The sequence below is a fragment of the Saccopteryx leptura genome, chromosome 2 (assembly GCF_036850995.1).
Source record: "Saccopteryx leptura isolate mSacLep1 chromosome 2, mSacLep1_pri_phased_curated, whole genome shotgun sequence".
Taxonomy (NCBI): Eukaryota; Metazoa; Chordata; class Mammalia; order Chiroptera; family Emballonuridae; genus Saccopteryx; species Saccopteryx leptura.
Window position 1 is genome coordinate 24,897,808 of NC_089504.1, and position 10,394 is coordinate 24,908,201.

The following is a 10,394-nucleotide window of genomic DNA, read 5'->3' on the forward strand; positions in this document are numbered from 1 at the left end:
TGTAGAACCCAGCACAACTTACCTTTAGCTCAGACTCAACATGCCCTTGGCCACTACGGCGCCACTCCACTAGAGGAGAAAGGTTACACGGTAGACAGAGACCAGGGCCTTGGGAGGGGCCCACGCAAGAGAGAGGCAGTCGTGTTTACATTTTACTAACTTCTTGGCAGCTCATTTGTGGAAGTGCTTTTCAGGCCTTAACTACTTGGTTTTATCTTCATGCCAGGATCATCAGGGAAACAACAAGTCAGGTTTTATTAGCCCAAACCTACAGCTGAGAATCTGAAGGACTTTCTCATACTACAAGGTCACACAGCTAATGACAGAAAATAATAGTTAATGGTAGAGTAGCCCAGTTCAGTGTTCTTTCTGCAGAAGCATACAGAAGCCCACCCATTTCTTTAATAAATAAATAAATAAATAAATAAATAAATAAATAAATAAGGGCCCTGGCCAGTTAGCTCAGTCAGTTAAGATTGTCATCTTGAAACACCAGGGTTGCAGGTTCAAACCCCAGTCCTGGCACCTATAGGAAGCAACCAATGAACACATAACTAAGTGAAAAACAAATGAATGCTTATCTCTCTCTCTCTCTTGTTCTTTCTCTCTTTGTTTTTCTCTGTCTCTCTGCCTTCCTCTGTCTCTCTAAAATCAATCAATAAAAAAATAATTAAAGACCATCCTATTTTGAAATGCACCTGAGAATTTAGTGATTTCCCTTTTAATTAATTTCTTATCACAAGAGCATGATAAATCAATAACAAGCATTAGCAAATGTATGATGGAAACGCTGTTGGGAATGTAAAACAGTCTGGTGGAAGTCCCTCAAAAACCTAAACATTGAATTAACATGACCCAGCAATTCCAATCCTACAATATCCCAAGAGAATTGAAAACATCTGTTCACACCAACACTTATACATAAATGTTCATAGCAGCATATTCACAATTACTTAAAAATGGAAACAACAGGCCCTGGCCAGCCAGCTCAGCAGTAGAGCGTCAGCCTGGCGTGTGGAAGTCCCAGGTTCAATTCCCAGCCAGGGCACACAGGAGAAGAGTCCATCTGCTTCTCTACCATTCCCTCTCTACTTTCTCTCTGTCTCTCTCTTCCCCTCCTGCAGCCAAGGCTCCATTGGAGCAGAGTTGACCCAGGTGCTGAGGATGGCTCCGTGGCCTCTGCCTTAGGTGCTAGAATGGCTCCGGTTGCAATGGAGCAACACCCCAGATGGGCAGAGCATCACCCTCTAGTGGGCATGCCGGTGGATCTCGATGGGGCACATGTGGGAGTCTGTCTCTGTCTCCCCGCTTCTCATTTCAGAAAAAAAAAAAGGAAACAACACAAATGTCTATCAATTAATGACAGGTGTATCCACACAAGAGAATATTGTTCAGACATGAAAATGAATGATACTTGCTCTACCATGGCTAAACTTTGAAAACTACACCGTGAAAAAAACGAGACACAAAAGGCAACATATTATATGATTCCATTTATATGAAATGTCTGGACTAGGAAATCCATAAGTATAGAAAGTAAATGAGTGGTTTTCAGGGGCCAGGGAAAGCAGAAATGAGGAATTGACTGCTAATGGGTAGGGATTTCTTTTGGTGGTGACAAAAAAAATCTGGAATCAGATAGAGACAAAGGTTGCACAACTTTGTGTTTAAACTAAAAACCAGTTAAAAAGCTGTTTATGAGTTTGACTCAGCATATAAGTCATACTCAATTTTTTTTAAGGGTATGGCAAGACAAAAATCATAGACCATACCTACACTGCTGCTGTCAATACCAATAAAAGGGTGTGGACTTTGGAAAAAAGAGGAAGCATATTTAAACTCTACCTTTACCATTATGACCTCCAGAACTTTGACATTTTATTTACTATCTCTAAGCATCGGTTTTCTTACCTGTAAAATGAGGGGCAGTGTTGCCTATCTCATGGGGTGGTTGTACAGTGTAAATAAAACCCTCTACGTAAGGCAGTTAATTCTATACCACAGATTTAATAGGTATCAGTCAATGACTGTCACTATAATTATTACTTTTACAATTTCTATTATTATTTTTACATCTTTCAGGTATTTTATATCTAATAATAGCTTTAGCATTGTTCTTTTTTGACACTTCTGAGAACAAAGATTAACGGTTTCTAGTTTCTGTAAGCACAATCTTGGCAAATTCCTTAGAAGACATGGTTTAAAGAAAGATCTATTTTTAGTATACTAAGATAGCTACGGTGCCTGTTCTATGAAATAAATAATAATTAGCAAAACAGCTGCTGAAAAGTATGTCACATGAATTCACTCAATAAATACACCGTTATAAAAAATAGTAGAAATACTTGCCTATTGCGCCCCCTTGTGAGAGCTCAGGGGAACTACCTCTATTCGAGACAGTACTTGGCTTTAAACCATGCCATTCCAACTGTGGTCCTCATCAGATCAACAGCATGGGCATCATATAGTGATTTTCAACCTTCGTTTCTCATGCACTCATAAACAAATTACTAAAGAAAAAGGGGCTCTGACCTCTTATTTCTTAATAACTAATTTATTTGTGCCATGAGATGAAAATGGTTGTATTTAGTCAGGGGCACTGACCTTAGTATTTAGTGTGTGTTTGTGCCATGAAAAAAAAAGGTTGAAAATAACACTCTCCCTAGATGACCTGTAAGCACATTAAGTTTGAGAAATACTAGCTGCAGTAAACTTTCTATTATTATTATTATTATTATTCAGGAAACATTTGTATCTTAAAATTGAATGTTAAGCACTATATCAAAAGGCTTGAAAATACTAAGATAAATATAGTTCTTCCCATAAAAAATTTTGGATTAAAAACTTGTAATAATTAGAATTAATTATGTACTTTTAAAAGGTGAGTTTAGGGTATGTAAATTATACCACAATTTAAAAAATAAAAGAACATGACAAATCAAGAATTATAGTTCACTGATTTAAACCCAATTAAAAAAAATCTTCCGCCTGACCGGGCGGTGGTGCAGTGGATGGAGCGTCGGACTGGGATGTAGAGGACTCAGGTTCAATACCCCAAGGTCGCCAGCTTGAGCACAGGCTCATCTGGTTTGAGCAAAAGCTCACCAGCTTGAACCTAAAGTCACTGACTCAAGCAAGGGGTTGTTCGGTCTGCTGAAGGCCCGTGGTGGTCAGGGCACATATGAAAGAGCAGTCAATGAACAACTAAGGTCTCACAATGAAAAACTGATGATTGATGCTTCTCATCTCTCTCCGTTCTTGTCTGTCTGTCCCTGTCTATCCCTCTTTCTGACTCTCTGTCCCTGTAAAAAAAAAAAAAAAATCTTCCAAAAAAGCAGCACAACATACAACAGTGTGGACTCTGAAAACACATGGATTATATTCAAATTCTACCCTCCCAATGCAATGAACACTCCAGCAAGTTATGTACAAAGTCCAATGAATGGTACACAGAGAATGTCTCTGATTGGAAGCACTGAAGGAAGGTTCCAAGACAGGGTGGCACTTGAGGTGGACTAATGCAGGAGTTTTTCAGTTAAAACACGCTGAGCAGGCCCTGGCTGGATGGCTCAGTGGTAGAGCATCGGCCTGATGTGCAGGAGTCCCGGGTTTGATTCCCGGCCAGGGCACACAGGAGAAGCGTCCATCAGCTTCTCCACCCCTCCCCCTCTCCTTCCTCTCTGTCTCTCTCTTCCCCTCCCGCAGCCGAGGCTCCACTGGAGCAAAGTTGGCCCAGGCACTGAGGATGGCTCTGTGGCCTCTGCCTCAGGCACTAGAATGGCTCTGGATGCAACAAAGCAACGCCCCAGATGGGCAGAGCATCGCCCCCTGGTGGGCATGCTGGGTGGATCCCGGTTGGGCACATGCGGGAGTCTGTCTGATTGCCTCCCCGTTTCCAACTTCAGAAAAATACAAAAAAAAAATTCAATTTAGTGAGGTGGGGAAGAATGCAGAAACAGGTTTTGAGTGAGGATGGAAAGTTGAATTTTGGAAATGCTATGTTTGAAGTACTTTTAAGCATCTATGTGGAGATGTTTAATAGGCTATTGGATATTTGAGTCTGGAGTTAAGGGACAAAATGAAGTCTAGAAATAAAAGTCTGGGAGTCGACAGCATGTTGATAATATTTAAATCCTTGAGAGTGGATGAACTTTAAATAGGAGTTAGTATAAAAAGAGAAGAGGTCCAACGATTAATTCTTGGGTTATAGCCATGTTTCACAATTGGGTAAGTGTGAAGAGATGAGCTAGCAATGGAATGGAAATGTGGTCAGTGGAGGCAGGAGGAAAATCATGAGCTCATGTGATATGTCCTAGAAGCCAAAGGTGTTTTAAGGAGAAGGGAATGGTCGCCAGATGAGGACCGTGAGTGGTTACTAAAGAATTGGTGGTGACCTTGGCAAGCATGTTCTTGGAGGAGTGAAAGGTGAGTGGAGTGAGTTCGGGAGAGATGGCAAGGAAACCATGCTGAGCAAGGTGCCCTGGTCTGAAGGAATGCCATGGGTAAAACGCACACACATTCAAAGGTATGTGATGTGTTAGAGTGTCCAGTCCTTTGGTGAGTCTCTGGTGGGCAGAGTGTTGATAATACCTCATGAGGATTGAACTATGCGAAAGTCTCACTTCTAAGGTACACATTTCTACACATGTGACATTAACAATGAAAGACAATAATAAGAAATATCTCAAATTATCTAAACTTCCACCTTAACCCAGATAAAGAAAAGAAAATTAATTGCAAATTAAGTAGAAGGGAGGAAATAGCAAAAAATAAAAGCAGAAATCAATGAAATAGCATTTGGTCAAACAAAAAGAAGAAATTATTGTAGTCTTTCCTAATCTGTAGGAGATAATGTTCAAGACCCTCCTGAAACAGAAGATAGTATAAAATCCTATATATACTATGTATGCATACCTATGATAAAGCTTAATTTATAAGTTAGGCACAGGGAGAGATTAACAGCGATAACTAATAATTAAATAGAGCAGTTATAACAATGTACTGTAATAAAAGTTACGTGAGTGTGATCTCTCAGAATAGCTTATTGTCCTCAAAATAACTTATTGTCCTATGCTCACCCTTCTTCTTGTGATGGTATGAGGTGGTAAAATGCCTGCGTGATGAGATGAATGATGTGGACATGGTGGCACAGCATTAGGCTACGATAAGGGTGACTTGAACGCAAGCCCTGTGCTCTCACAGCAATCAATCTGATAACCAAGACAGCTACCAGGCGACTAGCTAGCAGCCGGGAGCAGAGGAAACAGAGCAGGAGCATATATAGCATACAGTGTAAACAGCATGGACATGCTGGACAAAGAGATGACTCCCATCCAGGGCTGCGGGATGGAAGAGAATATCACGAGATTTCATCACACTACTCAGAACAGCATACGATTGAAAACATGAATAGTTTATTTCTGGACTTTCTCCTTTAATATTCTCAGACAGCTGTCAGACCTCAAGTAACTGAAACCGCAGAAAATGAATCCACAGATAAGGGGGGGAGGGGACTACTATACACCAAAAGCTAATTCCCTGAAAAGAAAAAAAATCAATAAAATTGACAAATGCTTAGCCCAGGCTGATCGAGTTAAAATGAAAGAAAATATAGTTGCCAATATCAGAAATGAAAATGGAACAATTAAGAGGACATTACGAAAAGATTTTCGCCAATCAATTCAACAACTTAGAGGAAATGGACAAATTTCTTGAAAGATACAAATTAACAAAAATGACTCAAGAAAAAACAAAAAATCTGAGGATCCCCACAGCTATTAAAGAAAATAAATTTGCAATTTAAAACTTTCCAATAAAGAAACCTCCAGACCCAGACATCATTACGAATAAGTTCCATCAAGCATTTAAGGAAGAAATAATACCCATTCTATGCAAACTATTCCAGAGAAGAGAGGAAGAGGAACGCATCTCAGCTCATTTTGGGGACCAACATAATCTCAACACCTAACTAAACCAGGCCAAACACAATCACAAGAAATGAAAACACTGAAACCGATAACCTTCATAACATAAATGCAAAAACCTGTAACGACATTTTTAGCAAATCAAGTCAGGCAATGTATAAAAAGTATACTATATCATGGATCAAGTGTTTGAATACTTAACATTTGAAATTCAGTTATTGTACTTTACCACATTAACAGACCGAAGCAGAAAATTCTATATGATTTTTTCAATAGATGCAGAAAAAACATTTGCCAGAACATTAATTTCTTACAAAGTCAGGCATACACAGACTCAGCAATTTCACTCCGAGGTGTTACAAGAGAAATGAAAACGTATGCCTGCACAAAGACTAGTATGCAAATGTTCACAGTAATTTTATTCCTACCAATCAAAAAGTGGGAGTAATTTAAATGTCCATTAATAAAGGAATGGATAAACAAATAATGTCATGTCCATACAATTGAAAACTACTCAGCAATAATAAAAACGGACTATGATACTTGTAGTAACATGTAATCACCACATTCTTAAGCTGAGTGAAAGGAATTAGACATAAAAGAGTACATATTATGTGATTTCATTTACATGAAATTATAAGAGAAACAAATTTAATCTATTGTGATAGAAGACAGATCAGTGGAGGCCTAGAACCAAGAGTGGGTGAAAAGTTGACTGAGAAAGGACACAGGGAACATTTTAGGATGATGGAAATCAATACATTGATTGCAGTACTGATTATACAGGTGTATAAATATGTCAAAGGTCACCAAATGTTCCCATAAAAAGAATCTTTTCACCAAAAGCACGTTTACGGAGGTTTTCGTTGGAAGAAAGGAACTGCCCTTGGAGAGTCTTACAGTTGCTGCGTGTCCGTTTGAACTGGACCATGGAATGTTCTGGCATCACTGATGAGGTCAGAGAAGCTCAGTGACAGTTTGAGTCCTAACAGTCATACCGGTGCAGTGGGCACAGATAGTACCGCTCACGTTGCCAGTTCGGTGAAAACGAGAAATGTCTCCAAACATGGGAGGGCTCTGATTTACACTTTTGTGCTTGGGTCATTCCCACTGATTCCCAGAGAAGCGAGATCTGCCCGGCTTCGTGGACAAAGACATCAAGCCTCCAGTGACTTTCCCAGGAGCCCCCTGGTGCTGGTGCCAGTGCTGGGACCTCTTCCTCAGGACTCTGTGCCTTCCGGCCGCCGGCTCCAAGGCTTCCTGCTTTGCCTGCAAGTTCCTGGCAGCTCTGCCTGGATCTACAGATGTGGATTTTCCTTTTTTTTTTTTTTTAATTATAATTTTATTTTTTTAATGGGGCGACATCTCGGGACTGAACACTTGACCCTTTTGTTTAGGGTTTACAAAGCTGAGCAGGCCTCTGAGAATAAGAGCCGATCCTTACTGGGCCCGTGTCTCTCCGCAGGCAGGATTTTTCTGCTCACTCCCCTGGGGGATGTCACGGATCACTCCCAGCAAGGCTGAGAGGTTGGTACCATTAGCCCCAGTTTGGATCAGAGGAAGCTGAAGCACAAAGAGAGAAAGCCGATTTTCTGAGCTCACAGGACAAGGAAGTGGAGCAGACAGATTCTCCGTCTTACTTGGGGGCCCCAGCTGCGGACACCTCTGCTCCGGCGCTGGGCTGTCCGGCCCAGTATTTGGAAGCCACTACGGTAGCTATTCAGGTTTAAATTTAAATAAAATAAAATTAAAAATCCACTGCCTCGATCATACATAGCCACATTTCAAGTGCTCAGTTGTCACACGTGCCCACTGGGTGCCATGTCACAGAGTGCACATCTGGGGCACTTCCACCCTCATGGCACACTCTTACACATCTGGGCAAGCGGAAGGTCACTGCCTCCCCAGCTACTAAAATAGCTCCAAGTCTTCTTTAGGAAAGCATGGCCCTGACTTGTCTGTCCTTTCCAGGCTGCCAGCTTTCTCCAGTCCCCAGGAGCGTGGCGGGCACACTCGTCACTGAGACACAGGGCAAGAATCAAGACGTGCGTGCGAAGAAGGCGCATCGGGCCTCCCAGCACCCATGCTGGCTGATTCCCAGGGGAACGTCAGTGAGTGAGGTCCTCGGCCGCAGCTCCAGTAGAAGTGTCTCTCTCACTCTCAGCCTGGACACTGCGGAAGGCCTTCAGGAGTGCCCTCCTGACCCCCAAGCTGTGTTATAGCCGATTGTCCCTAGAAACAAGGACTCTGCTAGCTTCTGTTGGGTGAGAGGTCAAGGAAGGACCAGTTGTCATAAAGTCCTGGGCTCCTCGCGGCTTCTCTACACTCAGAACTTGCATCTGGAAGAGAAACCTCATTCTCTGCTTAGCCATCTGATGGCTCTTCTCTACAAATAAGCTTTGCTGAAGGAACGTGCCCTCCACCTGGGAACTGGAGCGGCTTCAGGGCTGGGCCTCCTCTACCCTCAAACCCACATTCCCGGGGTATCCAGTTCCCTTCTCCCCAGGAGCCCCCTGCTCTCAGGGCCCAGCGTGGGGGCCCCACGTCCTGTCTCTGCCTCAGCAGCCTCAGCCCCCTTGTTCATCCTGTTCATTTCTGGCCCAAGGACAGCTTCCTGCCACCCTCTTTTTGCTTCAAACTGCTCCCTTCTCAACTTCTGTGACCCCCGTCTTCAACTCGAGGCAGGTGCAGAGAGGGGGTTGCAGGCTCTACTTTCTGACCTCACGCCAGCCAGCCTGAGATAAAGTCAACCTCAAGATGCCCAAGTCTTCCCAATCCGGCGATGTGAACGCTTGCCAAGCTCCGGGCTGCCACGAGCTGTTGGGTGAGCCATCCAGACTACGGGCCCCTCTCCTTATTGGGTGGGTCTCTACCAGAGAGACGGACTGTGTCCCATCCTTTGGGCTTGTTCTTCCATGTCAGACACAGTGTCAACCAGGAGGTTCTCAATGGACACATCCTCCCGACAGCAAGCTCCTAGGGAAATTCTCTTTCCTTGCGACTCCGAGCCCTTCTCTCATCGGCGAGACTGGTGGTGACTTATCATTTGCAAGTCGTCAGTATCAAGGGCCCTTTGCCTGTTTGACAGTATGGAGAAGGTGGACAAAGGACAGTACTGTGAAGTGAAGGTCGACGGGAAGAAAAAGTATTTGCAAAGCGTTTGCTGCAAGGGCCACTGTTGGTCTAAATTTGTAACTGTCATGTTGCTAGGGAGATGGATAAGAAAAATTTCAATGAAAAGTAGGCAGAATTTACGAAAAGGCAATGCTCACACATAGAGAGAGAGAGAGAGAGAGAGAGAGACATGCAGTACTTGAAATGTCTAAGTTGGAATAGTCCTGTTTCACTGATAGCCGGGGACATAATAATTATTCAAGGAACTGTGAGAGGCCAGCTCTGACCCATTAGTCTGGCAAAAATTAAAAATAGTGATCACTCCCAGTGCAGGCGGGATGTTTCATTAAGAACTATGAAGGTTGGAATGGTAACCCAGGAGCACAATTTCTGTGCTTTATATATGTGGGGACTGCAGAAACACAAGGCACCCAGGTCAGAGAATAGAGTTGTTTGTTGATAGAAGAAAATCAACAGCCAGAGTCAATTGGCCGGGCAGGCCCTGACCCCCGGGCAGGGCCATGAGTGCCCAGAAGAGCTCTGTCCTGAGCAGTGGGTTTCACTGCACAGACAGGAGGTGGGGAAAAGGATTTCCCCCATTTGTGTCCAGGAACAAGGTAGCCACCCCCTCCTCTAGGGAAAGGAGGGAGAAAATCCTTTGCTCCCAGGAAAGGAATGAGAAGGATCCTGGATTCCCACGTTAACCTCTGGGAATGTAAACACGTCTCCCCCAAGGGCCGATGAAGCCCCAGCGTCTCAGGCTTTTTCAACGAAGATACATCTCCAGGTCTAGGCTTTGTCTGTTTTGACATATAAGCCCCCAGAAAGGTAGCAGCACACAGTGTTCCTGGCACTCGGGAAGCTTAACTGAGGGAACCTAGTCCCGGTTATAATCATTTACCCCTCCTGGGGAAATGAGAGAAACGTTAGCACCCTTTTAGAGGAGAGGGCATGGAGAGATTAACAAACGGGGGAGAGAAAGACATTCTCTGTCGTTCTAACGTGCATGTTTCTCTGTCTGGGGAGGCCAGGGCTTTCCACGGGCGCTCTAAGAAACCCAGGATGGTCTGTTGCCCACACAGGGCTGCAAGCTGCAGAGGGAAAGACACACTCCTGGGCTTTGCTAGTAGAAATAGGAATCGCCATCGCCCTTTGGGGAAGGGACCTGGCAAACTGTTCTGACCACACACCTGAATACTCCAGCAGTCCCAGAAATCCCACTTTATGAAATGCAACAAATAGAAGCAAAGTGTGTGTGTGTGGGGGGGGGGGGGGGGGGGGGCGGTGTCCAAAGAATATGTGTATAAGAATGCAAATTGCAGGATTGATAGAAAGGGCAACAGACAGAAAAGAATC

The 10,394-nt window shown here is 43.5% G+C and overlaps 1 non-coding gene across 1 annotated transcript; it reads left to right on the forward strand.

Moving 5' to 3' along the window:
* The first annotated feature begins 3,553 nt into the window (after positions 1 to 3,553).
* Positions 3,554 to 3,629, forward strand: TRNAI-GAU (transfer RNA isoleucine (anticodon GAU)). Its single transcript has one exon. It is a non-coding gene; the product is annotated as a tRNA-Ile (tRNA).
* Positions 3,630 to 10,394: the final 6,765 nt, after the last annotated feature.